Source organism: Empidonax traillii, unplaced genomic scaffold (assembly GCF_003031625.1).
Source record: "Empidonax traillii isolate 1590-97213 ecotype Southwest subspecies unplaced genomic scaffold, ASM303162v1 scaffold34:size3740991, whole genome shotgun sequence".
Lineage (NCBI taxonomy): Eukaryota > Metazoa > Chordata > Aves > Passeriformes > Tyrannidae > Empidonax > Empidonax traillii.
The window spans coordinates 2,817,806-2,830,573 of NW_020955227.1; positions in this window are offsets into that span (position 1 = coordinate 2,817,806).

Genomic DNA, 12,768 nt, shown 5'->3' on the forward strand with positions numbered 1-12,768 from the left:
GGGAAATTTCACTTCTCAGAAAGCAAAACCTCTGCAAAAGGGTCTCCTTCACAGAACTGCCAGATCCTGCAAATCTGAATATCAGAATGTCTTCCCAGTAAGATATCCAGTTGTGATGTCACTGGAGTTACCCATATCATTGCTCCAGAGCTTTCACTTTTCTCCAATTCACTCTGCTCCACCCCATCCACAGCATCACCTCTGCTCCTGTATTGTTCACATCCAGTTTGTACTTCCCAGGACAAGCTGACTGGCACCAGGAAATCTTTGTCCATTTGCTCAGGGTGTCAGATTGGTGTTTGAGTTCATAAAAATTCAGGGCACAGCCAGAATCCCTGCTCTGGGGCTGTTGTTTGGTCAGGCTATAGCAGGAAAGTCTTTCAGAAGATCCCTTGGTGATGGGAGGGCCCACGAGGACCTGTCCCTGCTGTGCTTGACCATGGGCTTTGTCTCTTGCCATTTCCCTGTGTCTCTCAGGGCTTCACCACTGTGCTGCACAGTGTCAGAGCCTCAAGCAAAGTCCCTTGAGCTCAGACAGAAGAAGAGGAGCTGTTTTTGTCACCAGAGAACGGTGTCTCAGAGCATTGTTCGCTATAACCACATGCTGATTGAGTCGTGTAGTAACAAAACACCTGCCCTATAAACATAAAACAAGCTGTCACAGCATATCAACACATGAAGAGGCAAAACAATACTGGAGCAGGGCACCAGAACTACATGCTGGCTTCCAGTATCACTGTGGAAAATAGCTGTTCCTACCCAGACAAAGGCAGCTTTGAGTTTTCTGTTTGAAAACTCCGATGCATTTTACAAGAGTTATTTCCATCATTCTCTAGAATGGAGAGACAAAGGCATTAAAAAGTTAAATCATGCATGCTAAGAAAGGAACAGAGTTCACCTGAGGCAGAAATAAGACTTAAACCAAAGGCGTCTAATACGTGTTTTTCTCTAACTGCTCTTCCATTCTGCCTCACAGGAAGGTAAAAATGAAAAGGGACCAACCTCAGCAAAAGCCCTGCCCTGTTCTCCCTGATTGCAGGCAGGCATGGTGAGGAAAAGTCCCTACCAACCACAGAATATTCCTGAACGTTTGATCTGAAACAAAAATTAAACCTTTTAGCAGAAAATACGTTTCCAAAGTCAATCAATTCGATTTTTCTTCCTGCAAAACCCCCTCCCTTCCATTATAGAAGGCTGGAAAGAGATCCTGGAGTGGACAGATCCCCTGAGCACCTCTGACCCCTCCAGACCCACGTGGGTAGATTAAGCAAGAAAACTTGGCCACAGAGCCAGTCTGTGCCCTGCCAGGAGCACAGGCTGTGTGCACTCAGACATCTGCAGGAGTATCTCTGACCTGAGACATCTTCTCTCTCTCTGGCATTTTCTGGAATTACTCTGATTTCCTGACCTAATGTGGCTGTTGCATTATTTGTTTTTCTTTTTACCTGCTCACACTGGACACGATCCACAGCAGCTCTAATTCAGATAATAGAAGAGAAAAAACAACACAGGTATGGGAAAGGGCTTAGGCACTTCTGCTTTGCGGGAAATGTTTTCAAAACATCCTCCCCCGGGTAGATGCAGCCCTGCAGACCCAGACACCACACCAAACCACATGAAAGGGGAGAGAGTCTGACTTTGGCTGATCACAGGGATTTTTGTAATCCAGAGATTGATTGAGGGGTTGGGCTCTTCCTGGCATAGATCAGCTCGCGGTCTGGGTTTACTGCTCATGAGTGAAACTTACTCTCTTCCAACCTGACCTGCCTCCTGTTTGGAGTTGTGATGCAGCAGCCAGGGATGTCCTGGGGCTGAGAAAGCAGGAGGGAGGAAGGGTTTATTCTGGCATGAAGCCTTGGTCACAGATGGTCCTACAGAAGCGCCACTTTTTTAGTTTTTCATGAGACCCCAGAGTGTGCTTTGCTCTTAAAAGCGACTTCTGCTCAGGCTGAGTTATTGCTGTTCAGTCTTTGGTGGTGGTCTTGGAAAGGCTCTGGGCTGGAGGTGGAATGTTCTCCTGGAGAGAGAAAGGAGCAGCTGGGAAGAGGGACACTCTACAGCTTTCCTTTCACCTTCTCTCTTTCACTCTGGCTGCAGAAACTGAGGAAGGGACTTTCCAGTGTTGCAATGAGAGGGAATCCCCCCAGTGGCACTGGCAGCTCAAAGGAGACACTCTACTATCACTATGTAAAATATAATCCAGATGTTTAGCTTCCTTTACTGCTAAGTGCAGGGCTTTAATAATTTCGGGTGACTTAAGCAAAGCCACCCTGCACATCTGAACAAGGGATGAAACCACAGCTTGGATTAAACCAACCCCTGAGGCTTCAGAGCTTCTAGGGCTGCAGTTCAAAACATTTCACCCAAATATTCTTATTCTCATTCAAAAATACACCTGCAAGTATTTCCAGTGCTACAGCTTTCTCTTTGAGCAGAGAATTTGGGAATCAAATTCGAGCAGAACAAAAATACTTTGCAAAATGACACCACCACGTAATGGAGTTTTTATGCTCTTTGCTTCTGAAGAAATACGCATTTTGAAAAGTATGGGAATGTGCTTATTATATGGGCAATGCCTGCAGTTACTTAGATAATGTGATCTCATTGCTGGGGTGGAATGTGGAGCCTGTAACTCCTCAAAACAGGTATTGTCTTTTTGTTCCATGCTTAGGCATTCCCAGCACAACGGGGTCTTGGTCCAGGGCTGAGGGTCCCTCTGGGTTGCTGGAATACAGATCAATGGTGGGAAGAAGGTCTTTAGTATTCAATTTCATGCTTCTAAGTGTCCCAGTTTTGAACATGGAATGCAATTATCATAGTATTACAAACCGGCAAAATGATAGCTGTGGGTGAAAATGCGGGTTTTTGTATGGTAGGAGGATTTTTCAGGTTAAAGTCAAGCAAAATATTCTTTCCTTTTCTTTTTCTTTTTTTTTGTTTTAATTTAACTTAAATAAATGAAGACGATCTGACCCATACTTTTTTTTTTAATGTTAAATTAATGGGATGGATGAGTCACCAGATTGTTATTAAAATGAGAGAGCTGCATGGCTGACCATGCTAATAACACCCCCTTCAAAGCTCAGCTGCCTTTAATATGCACCTGAGAGAACAGGCACGGTCACTGTGCAGCTGAGGAAGTCAGGAGGAAGATTTGAAACAGAGCCCTACCTCACCTCAGGGTCCAGGGAACATGGACATCATCCCATCCTCCTCCAGCTCATAGTGAGGGTTAACCAGAACCTGCCCACCAGCTGGTTTTGCTGCATGTCTTGATGGCTGTTCAATGCCTAGACCTGCAACACAAGAATTAGGGTTTATTTGGTTTTATATTTGGGTTTAGTTGTATTAGTCTGATATCTCTTACTGGACTGATCACAAGAGAAAGGGGTAAAACAGAAGTTTGGGTCCTGTGAGCACCTCTTTGGGAAGGAAGAGAGAGGACATCTCAGCACTTCTTCCTTCAGCCATCTCCTCTTCAGTCCTCTTCTTCAAGTGCGGGCTGGTGCCCTGTAAGTCCTGCTCTGCAAGTTCTTGTGTCAAATCTCTCCTAGATCCTTCTTTTTGGTTGAAGAAGGGCTGAAACTGCTCTGCTCAGACGTGAATAGATGGGTCTGGAGCTGCTGGATAGGCTGCTGTTTGAGGAACATCTGCCTTCTCCTCACCCACCCTTGTGAGGTGCCATTTGGGTGCAGTAGGAAAGGGCTGAATTAAAAATTGGACCCTGAATTAAAAACATATGCCAGGTAAACATCTGAGGCTTTAGCACTGCCCTTTGGAGGAGGATATGTTTGGCTTTGAGTGAATCTCACAGAAGCAAAGAGGCAAACCCTGTTGTGCCCTTTTTCTGCACCCTCCCTGTGCACCTGTGGCTTTGCAGAAGAGCCACTGAAGCACCGTGTAAGGACTCTGTAAACCTGGATGCTTAATAACCCCCAGGTTGATCATTTACCACACAACTAATTAAATCTTTTTTCAAGGCTCCCATTTGTGCCCTCTCCCTCCTCTGTCTCCTCTTCATTTCCTGTGTCCAGGGCCTTGAAATCCTTGGGCTTGACACAGTAATTGATGGCTTCTGGCTGCACAAACATAAAACCTGGAATCTAAATAGGGCCAGATGGAGCTTGTAGTGTATTGTGTGTTTTTCTTATATAAGGGATAGATTTATAAATTGATGAAATTTACTGTAAATAAGAGAACAATGTGCCTTTATAACAGTCTATTGTAATTGAAAATCACCCAGGAGTAGTCTGCTCTTGGGTCCCATTAATGCTTTGCTTTCCATTTGTTGCTCTCCTGAAGAGTTCACACAGATGTTTTGTGTCTCCTGTACCCGCCTGGGCTCTGTGTGTCACATTCACTCTCCCTGCAAGCTGCTGAGCCACAAATACCGGAATTTTGCAGCCAAAATTACTGTTCTGGGTAAGTCTTATCTACACTAAATGAGGCCAAGACCTTCAGGCTAAAGAAGGTCAAAACCTGGCCTGGAAACTTTATTAATGCTTGAAACTATCAGGTGCAGGGAACCAGGCAGTTCTCTAAGGGTCCTCAGGGATGAGGTGAATGTCCTGGGAGCTGCAGGCACCCACATTTAGGGGTGATTTCCCTTTGGTAATCACATCATCCACGCCTGGTTACCTGAGGGATGTCAGACTCTTGTTCACAACTCAGGTGTAGGAGCAGGCTCATGTTTCAGGGTTTATTTCGCTGAGGTGGGAACAGGTTGGTCTTTAGCAGGACATTTAGGTTTATTTCCAGCACTACCAGTATATTTACCTGAAGAAATTACCAGGAAAGCCAGTCATGTCCCCTAAGAAGGGAAGTGTTTTGAAGCTTTGTTTCTCCATGATTTTCACTCTATCAATCTCTGCACCGAGATTCCCTCAGTAGCACCTTCAGCTCCTTGGAGGCCTTGAAGAAAGATAGATGCTGTCTGAGCCTCCTTATGTTTCAGTCCTTGGCATGTTTGTGTTTGTTTTGTTTGATTGTTTGTTTGTTTTTCCTGTTTGTTAAACCTTGGAATTAGTATCAACTTAATGTTTTGTCTCTAGCTAGCTTTTGTAGTTTCAGGTTTCTAGCTCTGGATATACTCTTTGGTATCAAAAATGAGAGGTCTGGAATATCCAGAATCTTATTTTTGTTCCTTCTCAATTTGCTAAATATCATTTAGCAGCCTAATTAGCTTCTCTGTGCCTCAGTGTCTTTGGCAAGAGCAAAGTAACAATGACTTTTTTAGTAAAGTGCTCAGAGATCTCAGGGCAGGAGTGGAAAGCTCCCCTTAGCCCCAGCTCTTTTAGGAGCCTGGTTGGATGCCACTGAGTGGAGAGCTCAGAGAAACAGGTTAAACTAAGCTTAAACTGCACAACAAAACCAGGTTCTCAGCCTCAGGTTTCATGAGAAGTCAGCACCCACCTGTAAGTGCTGGGGCTCTGGTTCTCTCTGACTCACAAAGCAATTGCCTTTCACAGCTGTGCCTGTGTCACATCCAAGCACTGCTGTGCTGTTCAAAGCCAACCGAGCCCAGATATCGGGCTATTGTTCCTTATTGATTGATCCAATTAACCCTTTCATCTGGGAAGAGTTCCCCAAGTTGTCTGACTCAGTTATCTGCTTCCCAAAGGAAGTAAAACACGTGGGAAAGGGACCAGCCTTGCTGCTGTGTGCCAGGGAGACCCAGAGAGGATATAGAAGCTCAACCACCCTGAGCTCTCTGAAACCAAAAGCCTCTCAGACATGACCAGTAATTTGTCCTTGAAATCAGCAGTTGTCAAACTCATGAAGTCCTAAGGGCTTCCTGCTTGTAGCACCCCACCATCTTTCATGGCTTGGAAGCATCTCCTGATCCTGCCTGCAGCACAAGGGCAGGGAAGATCTCCCAGAACTGGAGCTCAAGAGAAGGTGGCAAGGAAAGAAGAATTTCTAAGGGAATTCCTAAGGATGTATCCCACCCAGCTGACAACCACTGCCCCAGCTCCAGTTCTGCATTCACACAAGCACCAATTTTAACCAGACACCACCAGCCCTACAGAAATGTGGGGGGGTTTTGCAGTGGCAGCCCAGACACTCAGGGGTATCTGATCCTGCTGGCTCCTGTTCTCTCAGCCCAGACCTTCAGGGCAGGCAGGGCCAGTGGAACAACTGCACCCACCTGGCCTGGAGATCCTTGAGCTGTGTGAAATCCCAGACACGTCCTCCAAACCCTCCTCACCTGGAGGCTCCCTTGGCTCCCCTCCACTGCCAGCCTTGTTTCTTGCTTGCTCTGGAGGGGCTTCCCGTGGGAATCAGGGGAAGCTTGTCAGGCTCCTGTTGCTCTTTTGCTCACTGCACGATTAAACCCACCATAAATTCTGCCCTAAAAATTCTTTATAGAGTCCACCTGTCCGCAGCAAATAAATCAATTGCTCTAAATTAAATTCTGTAAAAGCTGAGTGGCAGAGGGTACGCTGTCTGGATTTATTCAGGAGATGGGAAGACTGTAATTTTCTAAGTCAACACTCTGACCCTGCTTTATTCATTTGCAGTTCGTGACAAAAGTGGATCTCTCCCTATATTTTTGGCTGGTTGTTTCTTCTCTCTGAAATAGCCGTAATAAGCATGTCCCTGAGAAGGGGGTAGTGGGGAGGAGGCACAGAGGGCTGTCATCCAAAGGAGAGAATTAAATCAGGATGTATCTGATCCTGCTGGCTCCTGTTCTCATGCAGCCTTCTGCTTATATTTTGCCTGCATTAACTTTTCACAAGCAAAGCTAAAGTGCCAGGCAAAGGCCTCGTTAGACACACATCTTGGGGAACTCTGATGTGCCATTAATTAAGCTCTTTCAGTGCCTCTTTCCTGCTGGTTTCAAGGACCAGCCTGTGTGCCTTAACTCTTTTCTTTTCTTTCATTTCCCTCTCTCCTCGACAGTGCTCTGAAAAGAGCAGTGGAGGGCTCTTTTGCAGATGGGGATGGGATGCTGTAGTGCCCTCTAAGTGAACTCTCAAGTCTTCTCTGGCAGAGGGAGAGAGCCCTTGCCAAGTTTGTCAGACACTGGCTCACAGAACCGCTCTCTGTCAATGGGTTTGCTGGGCAAAGTCAGGCTTTGACAAAGAAGAAGTGGATGCCAGCACATCCTGGCACGGCAGCGTCGGAATGGCACCGTCCCCCTGCCGTTACCCTTCAGCTGATGGCCTTGGGAGCCTTCCCATTAGAAGGGTTTGTGCTGTCAGCTTGATTGATTCACCCAGCTAAAGATTCAAACAGCAGTGCACAATATTTGGCTCCTGGTGTTGCCTTGCTTTAATTTTATTATTTTTCTCCCTCTGTCGTCCCCTCTGGCAGAGTTTAGGGGTTATATAAATCATGGAGGCACGTTCTCAGAGACACAGGGTGCTCTGGCTGGCTGAGCCATTCCCCATCACCTGTACCCTCTGTCCTACAAACCCACCATACCAAGTGAAGATCCAGCTGGTCCCTTTTATGTCCCCACTAAATAATGTCATATTTACAGAAGGCATCTTCCCTCTGATCATGAGGTAGACATGAATACAGACATTTAAATATATACTTCAGTACTGAACATACCAGTTCCAAATATACTTTATTCAAAGACTTGAGCAGTCAGGTCTGAACCTAACTTGTGAAGGGATATTTTCATGTCTATTTATTGATTAGAAGAAAAGGAAATGTAACACTATATATCTCCTTTACTAGTAAGCTGTGGGATGGAGATGACATTAATATTTTGAACTTTTTCTTCCCTTGGCAGCTCAATTTTCTTTCTATACATCTTGGAGGAAAATTGGGTGCTGCTTTCTGCTGAGTCCACTGTCTGCTTGGCCATTAATGACCCACTTTTTCCCTATAACTGAAACCCCAAGCACGGGAGGCTTTAGCAGTGAATCTTATTTTGGATCCCTGAGTTGCCTCTCCCCTTGTAGCCGCCCCTGCTGCCCCTTGCTCATCCCTCAGCCCGTGTCCCTGCGCTGAGCTGTGCAGAGCTCCGGGTTGCAGGCGGGGAAGGCGATGCCAGGCAGGATGTCAGAGCCAGCAGTGAGATCCCTGTGCTGGCTCCTCCTGTCCTGCCATTTCAAAGGTATCTGGGCCAACCTGTGCTCGGTGTGAGAGCCGGAGCAGAGCTCTGCTGGTGACACGGGGAAGGTGACAGCTCAGCGGGAGGACTTCTCACTCAAGGCAGCTCCTCTCCACTCTCTGCCTGCTGTAATTAATATCCTTTTCCCTGCAGGCTGTGAGGCTCTGACAGGCTTTATTTTTAACTCCACTTAATGACAGAGTATTAAGACAAAATGCAACTTGTGTGAGCTCCAGGCCTTGGGGAGGAGAGAGGGCCCGGGAGCGGGGCCGTACCTGGCGAGGGAGCTCCGGTTTGGAGGCGTATGTGGAACACGGGGAGCTCAGCGTGCCTGGGATTGGAGACCATTCGGTCTGTGAAGACTGTCTGACACACATTCTGGGGTGGTAACTCAAGAGGATGCTCTTCACAGCCCTGATGATGCTCAATAAACCTGTGGGGTTTCACTCTAAATGAGATTATCTCTGCCAGCATCCTCAGAGGGAGGTGGTGGGCAAACACCATCAAGGGACAGACAGAGATTTGGGATATAAAGATTCCAGAAGTGGATGAGGGAAGTGAATGGGAGCAGTGGGGATATCTTGAAGATTTCTGCATATCTGCAAGAACTGGACTAAAAAGAGGCAAAAAAAAAAAAATTGTGCTTTCTGCTTAATAAGAACAGAAAGCCTTAGGCAAGGCAGGGCAAGTCCACAGAGCGGTTGAAGTCATCTCAGAGTGGGCAGAGAAAGGACTGGTTCTAACCCAAAATGTTGGCTGTAGCTTATATATCCCTCATGTATAGATAATAAATAAGGAATAGCAGCATATGGAAGCAAAATGTGGAAAGTACAAAATACATGAATGTTCTTTCTGAAAATAAAAATCCTGGGCATTCTTCATATAATTTTTTAGGGTCTGGGAAGTTGGTAATATGAGGAAAAGAAGTTCCTTATGCTCTTTCTTCTCACAGTAAAGGGAAAAGTGGAAAAAAAAATCTTCCAAAATTGCTAGACATTGACAATTATTGTCTCCAAAGTTATCAGAAGTTACATTTCAAACACTTCAGCTTGCATTTTTTTCAACTGTCCCTGAGAAACGATGAAGATGATAAAGGCTTGCTTTATTTCACACCAGCTGGTCTTCCCTGATGTCAGCTTTTCAGGAATTGCTCTTGAGGCAAAATTTGGGATCAAAGTTCAAGCTTCTAGGCTGGGAAAAGGGCAATATGGAAAATTTTGGTGCAATCCCTGTCTCCTTTGCTGCAGGTGAGTGTGAGCATGTACAGTTATGAGTGACTGGAGGCATGATGGAGATGCACATAGCTCAGGGTTAGCCTTGTGGAGCTGGAATGACATTCCTTTTCCTTGGGAAAGGAACAGTTCTTACACTGCAGAGCTCTGCACTTATCAGTCTCACAACACCACTTCTAAAATGAAGTTGATATAAGACGTTACCCAGTAAATTTCACAGGATTTTTGTCTCTTCCTCCTTCCCTGAAGGAAGTGTGGCAGGGTGAATTAAAGAGGGAAATGTTTTGTTATGAGTTCTCTGAGCATCTTGCTTTTAATGATACCAATATAGAATTGTGTTGATAGTGTTGCCAGGCACTGTTTTAAGTGAGTGGCATCAAAACTTAGTGTAAATAAGCAATTAAATTAAGGGAAGACTCAAATCTGACTCTTATTGCAGCTTTGTTTAAAGTGAAGTCTTGGGCTGTGCTGCTAAAACATCCTGAGTCTGATGCTTGCCCTTCCAGGATGGAGAAATACCACAGGATTCAATAAATGCATTGTTTCCCCTTTGTCAAGGTGTCTTTCTCCTACTGATGAGGAATCAGAACCTCTCAGTCATGACTTTTAGTGTTTTTAGTGGCTTTTCTCCAGGATCTTCCCTCCTGGTTTGCATCCTGCCAGGAAAACATCCCCAGTGGACCGAGCCAAGAGCAAACACATCACTGGCTTATTTTACCTCACGCTCTTCTCTCCAGCAGCTCTCTCAGCCACATATTCTCAGTGGTCTATTCAGGTGATCTCTTTTGCACATGGATCCTTTTTTTGTGATCCTCTGTCCACCCTCCAGGGGAGGAGGAGCTCTCCTATAATTAGTACCCCTGGCTCTGTCGATGGATTCCAGGCCAATGAGCAGAGTAATTGCTGCTCGAGATTACTTATGACACAAATGTTGACATTCTGTTGGCATAACTTGCAATAATGTATGCAGATTGCATCCTTCTAGTGCCTTAATTATTACTTCTCTGCAAGAAATAGTCAGGTTACCCTCTGCTTTGATTTGAAGGAGATAATTCCCCTTCAGAAGCCCGACTGTTTAGAGAAAGGGGAAGGGCAGAATGGATCGAGATGCCATATCACAGCTCTTCCTCCACATGGGATGTGTCTGTGGCTCAGCCTTGGCTAAGTTTTCTGCCTCACTGTGGGAGTGGGGAGGTCTCTCTCAAGGTGAAACTTTCCCTGGGAAAACAGAGGAGTGCTGCATTTAATGAGCCAAGACAGATGTCCTATTCAACACCCAGCAGCATGCATGAAAGTACTTAGTATTTAGTATCTGTAGTGCCAGAGTGTCTGGAGGCCACATCCAAGGTTGAGGCCTTGTTGGGCTGGGCCATGTATAAAACACCTAGTTAGGTAGAATTCCTGACCCACAGAGTCCAAGCTATAAATTAAACAGGAGCCTGAGCAAGGAGAGAGGGAAAAGAGGTCCAGTTGCAAAGCAGAGATCAGTGGAAAAGCCAGCAACAGAAATCCAGTAAATTTGACCCAACCTTCCTCTGATACTTTGCATTTCTGTCTAGAAGAGTCCTGAGAAAGCTGAGAAATTACACAGAAATATTGTACTGAGACAACTTTATAAAAAGAGAAAAGCAGCAAAGAGCTCTGGGAACTCAGGTTAGGAAAGGAAACACAAAGCTCAAATTCTCTAACAAATTCAAACAACTGAAGACATTCAGAATAGAAAACGAGACACTAAAAAAACATCTTGAAAGGTATTTTATTGGAGAGTACAGCTGCACAGCAACAGAGGATGCATTCCTGGAGCTCTGGAAATGAAACCTCTGAAGACTCATGTTTTACACATGGGAGAAGGTGACTGCTCCATGTCTCGGCAAGGGAGGGCAGGAGGCTCTGCAGGGAACATGCTGCTCCTTTGATGTGCAGATAATTGTTGTTCCTGATCAAAGCTCCTCTGTATCTATCAGTTAGCAAAGGCTTGGTCTGCCCTGCCAGATTGACCATTTATATCCACTCATTTATTCTGATATCCTGCACGAGGATGCAGTGATTTGGAGAAATGGTGTCAGTCATTCACCTGCACCTGATTCCTAAATATTGCATTAGAGATGTAACCAGATGTACACAGTTTACATTGGAGAAGGAGAAAAAAAAGGCTCTTCAGGCCTGGCTGACTGAGCTGAGATCTCATTCTCTGGGTTACGTGGCAATCAATGCTTCTGCTGCATGGGGAAATAACTAACCTTAGAAAAAAGGGAGCCTGGTGGACTCCTGTTGATACCACCCTGAGGCACTGAGCTGTGAATGTCACCCATGTGCTGGGGGTGCTTCTCTGAGCTGCCTTTTTGGTTTCGCTAATTGTGCCCGTGTTCTTGCACTGCCTGATGGAAAAAGAGCAGGTCTGCTAAGATTAATCTGAAAGGGCTTGTGAGAAATGGGTCTCCTGAGATAATTGGTGGAGAATAATTGACATAATTGCTAGTGTTCACTTTCTTTAGGTCCTTTCTGGTCAGGAGGGATCGATTTTCCAGGATTTGGATAAAAATGGACACCCTCCTCAAAATAATTTTCTATTATTGTCCCAGAAGCCAATTAACACGAGGAACTGTGGCCATTTGTTCCTCCTGGGGACTATCTAAGTGAAAACCTGAGAGTATATTTTAGTAATAGACCTAGATACTATAGTTATCAACCTCTCCAGCAATTCTAGGCACAATAAATGAATGATAAATCATCTTTTGAAGGGCTTGAACTCTGACTTTTCCAAAGAATATTGAGAGAAATTTTAGAACAGATAGACTTGTTAGATCTGGTAAGGTCTAAGAGATCTTGGTGGCACTCCCCCAACTGCTCAGCCACAGCTGCAGGTCTGGACTGCAGTGCATCCCTCAGTGCTTGTATTTTGTGTGCTGGATTGGAGTCAACAGCCCAGCAATAAAAATTAAGTTAAACAGGATGATGTTGTTGTGGTATTTTACCCCTTTTCTGGAACTGAAGCTGACCTGGCAGGACATGAACCAATTTCATTCTGCCTTACTCAATAAATGCACAAACTGCAGCCCAAAGTCTTGTGTACAAACATATCTGTGATAGCACAGTTTTGTGCTCCTCTGTGTAGGAGCACTGCTAACCCCCGGGCCAAGATCTCATTTGCATTTTCCAGGAATACGTTACACTCACTTTCTCATGGATTTGGGAAATTCTGCATACAAACTGACTTCTCCCCCTTTTCCCCCCTCAACCTGCTGCCCCTTTCTTCTCTGTTTTCCCCCTTCTTCCACCTCAACAAATTGCTTTTCCCTTACCTCCTGTCTCAGCTAGACATGGACAATGGTGGATCCTGATTCTTCCACAGTGGGGTCTCTCTCGCAGGATCTGCCCCATCCCTGCCTGCTCCAACTCCTGCAGCTGCCTCCAGTGTTTGCAGGGGGCAAACAGGACATCAAGGACACTGTGGAAAAGCTGCATCCC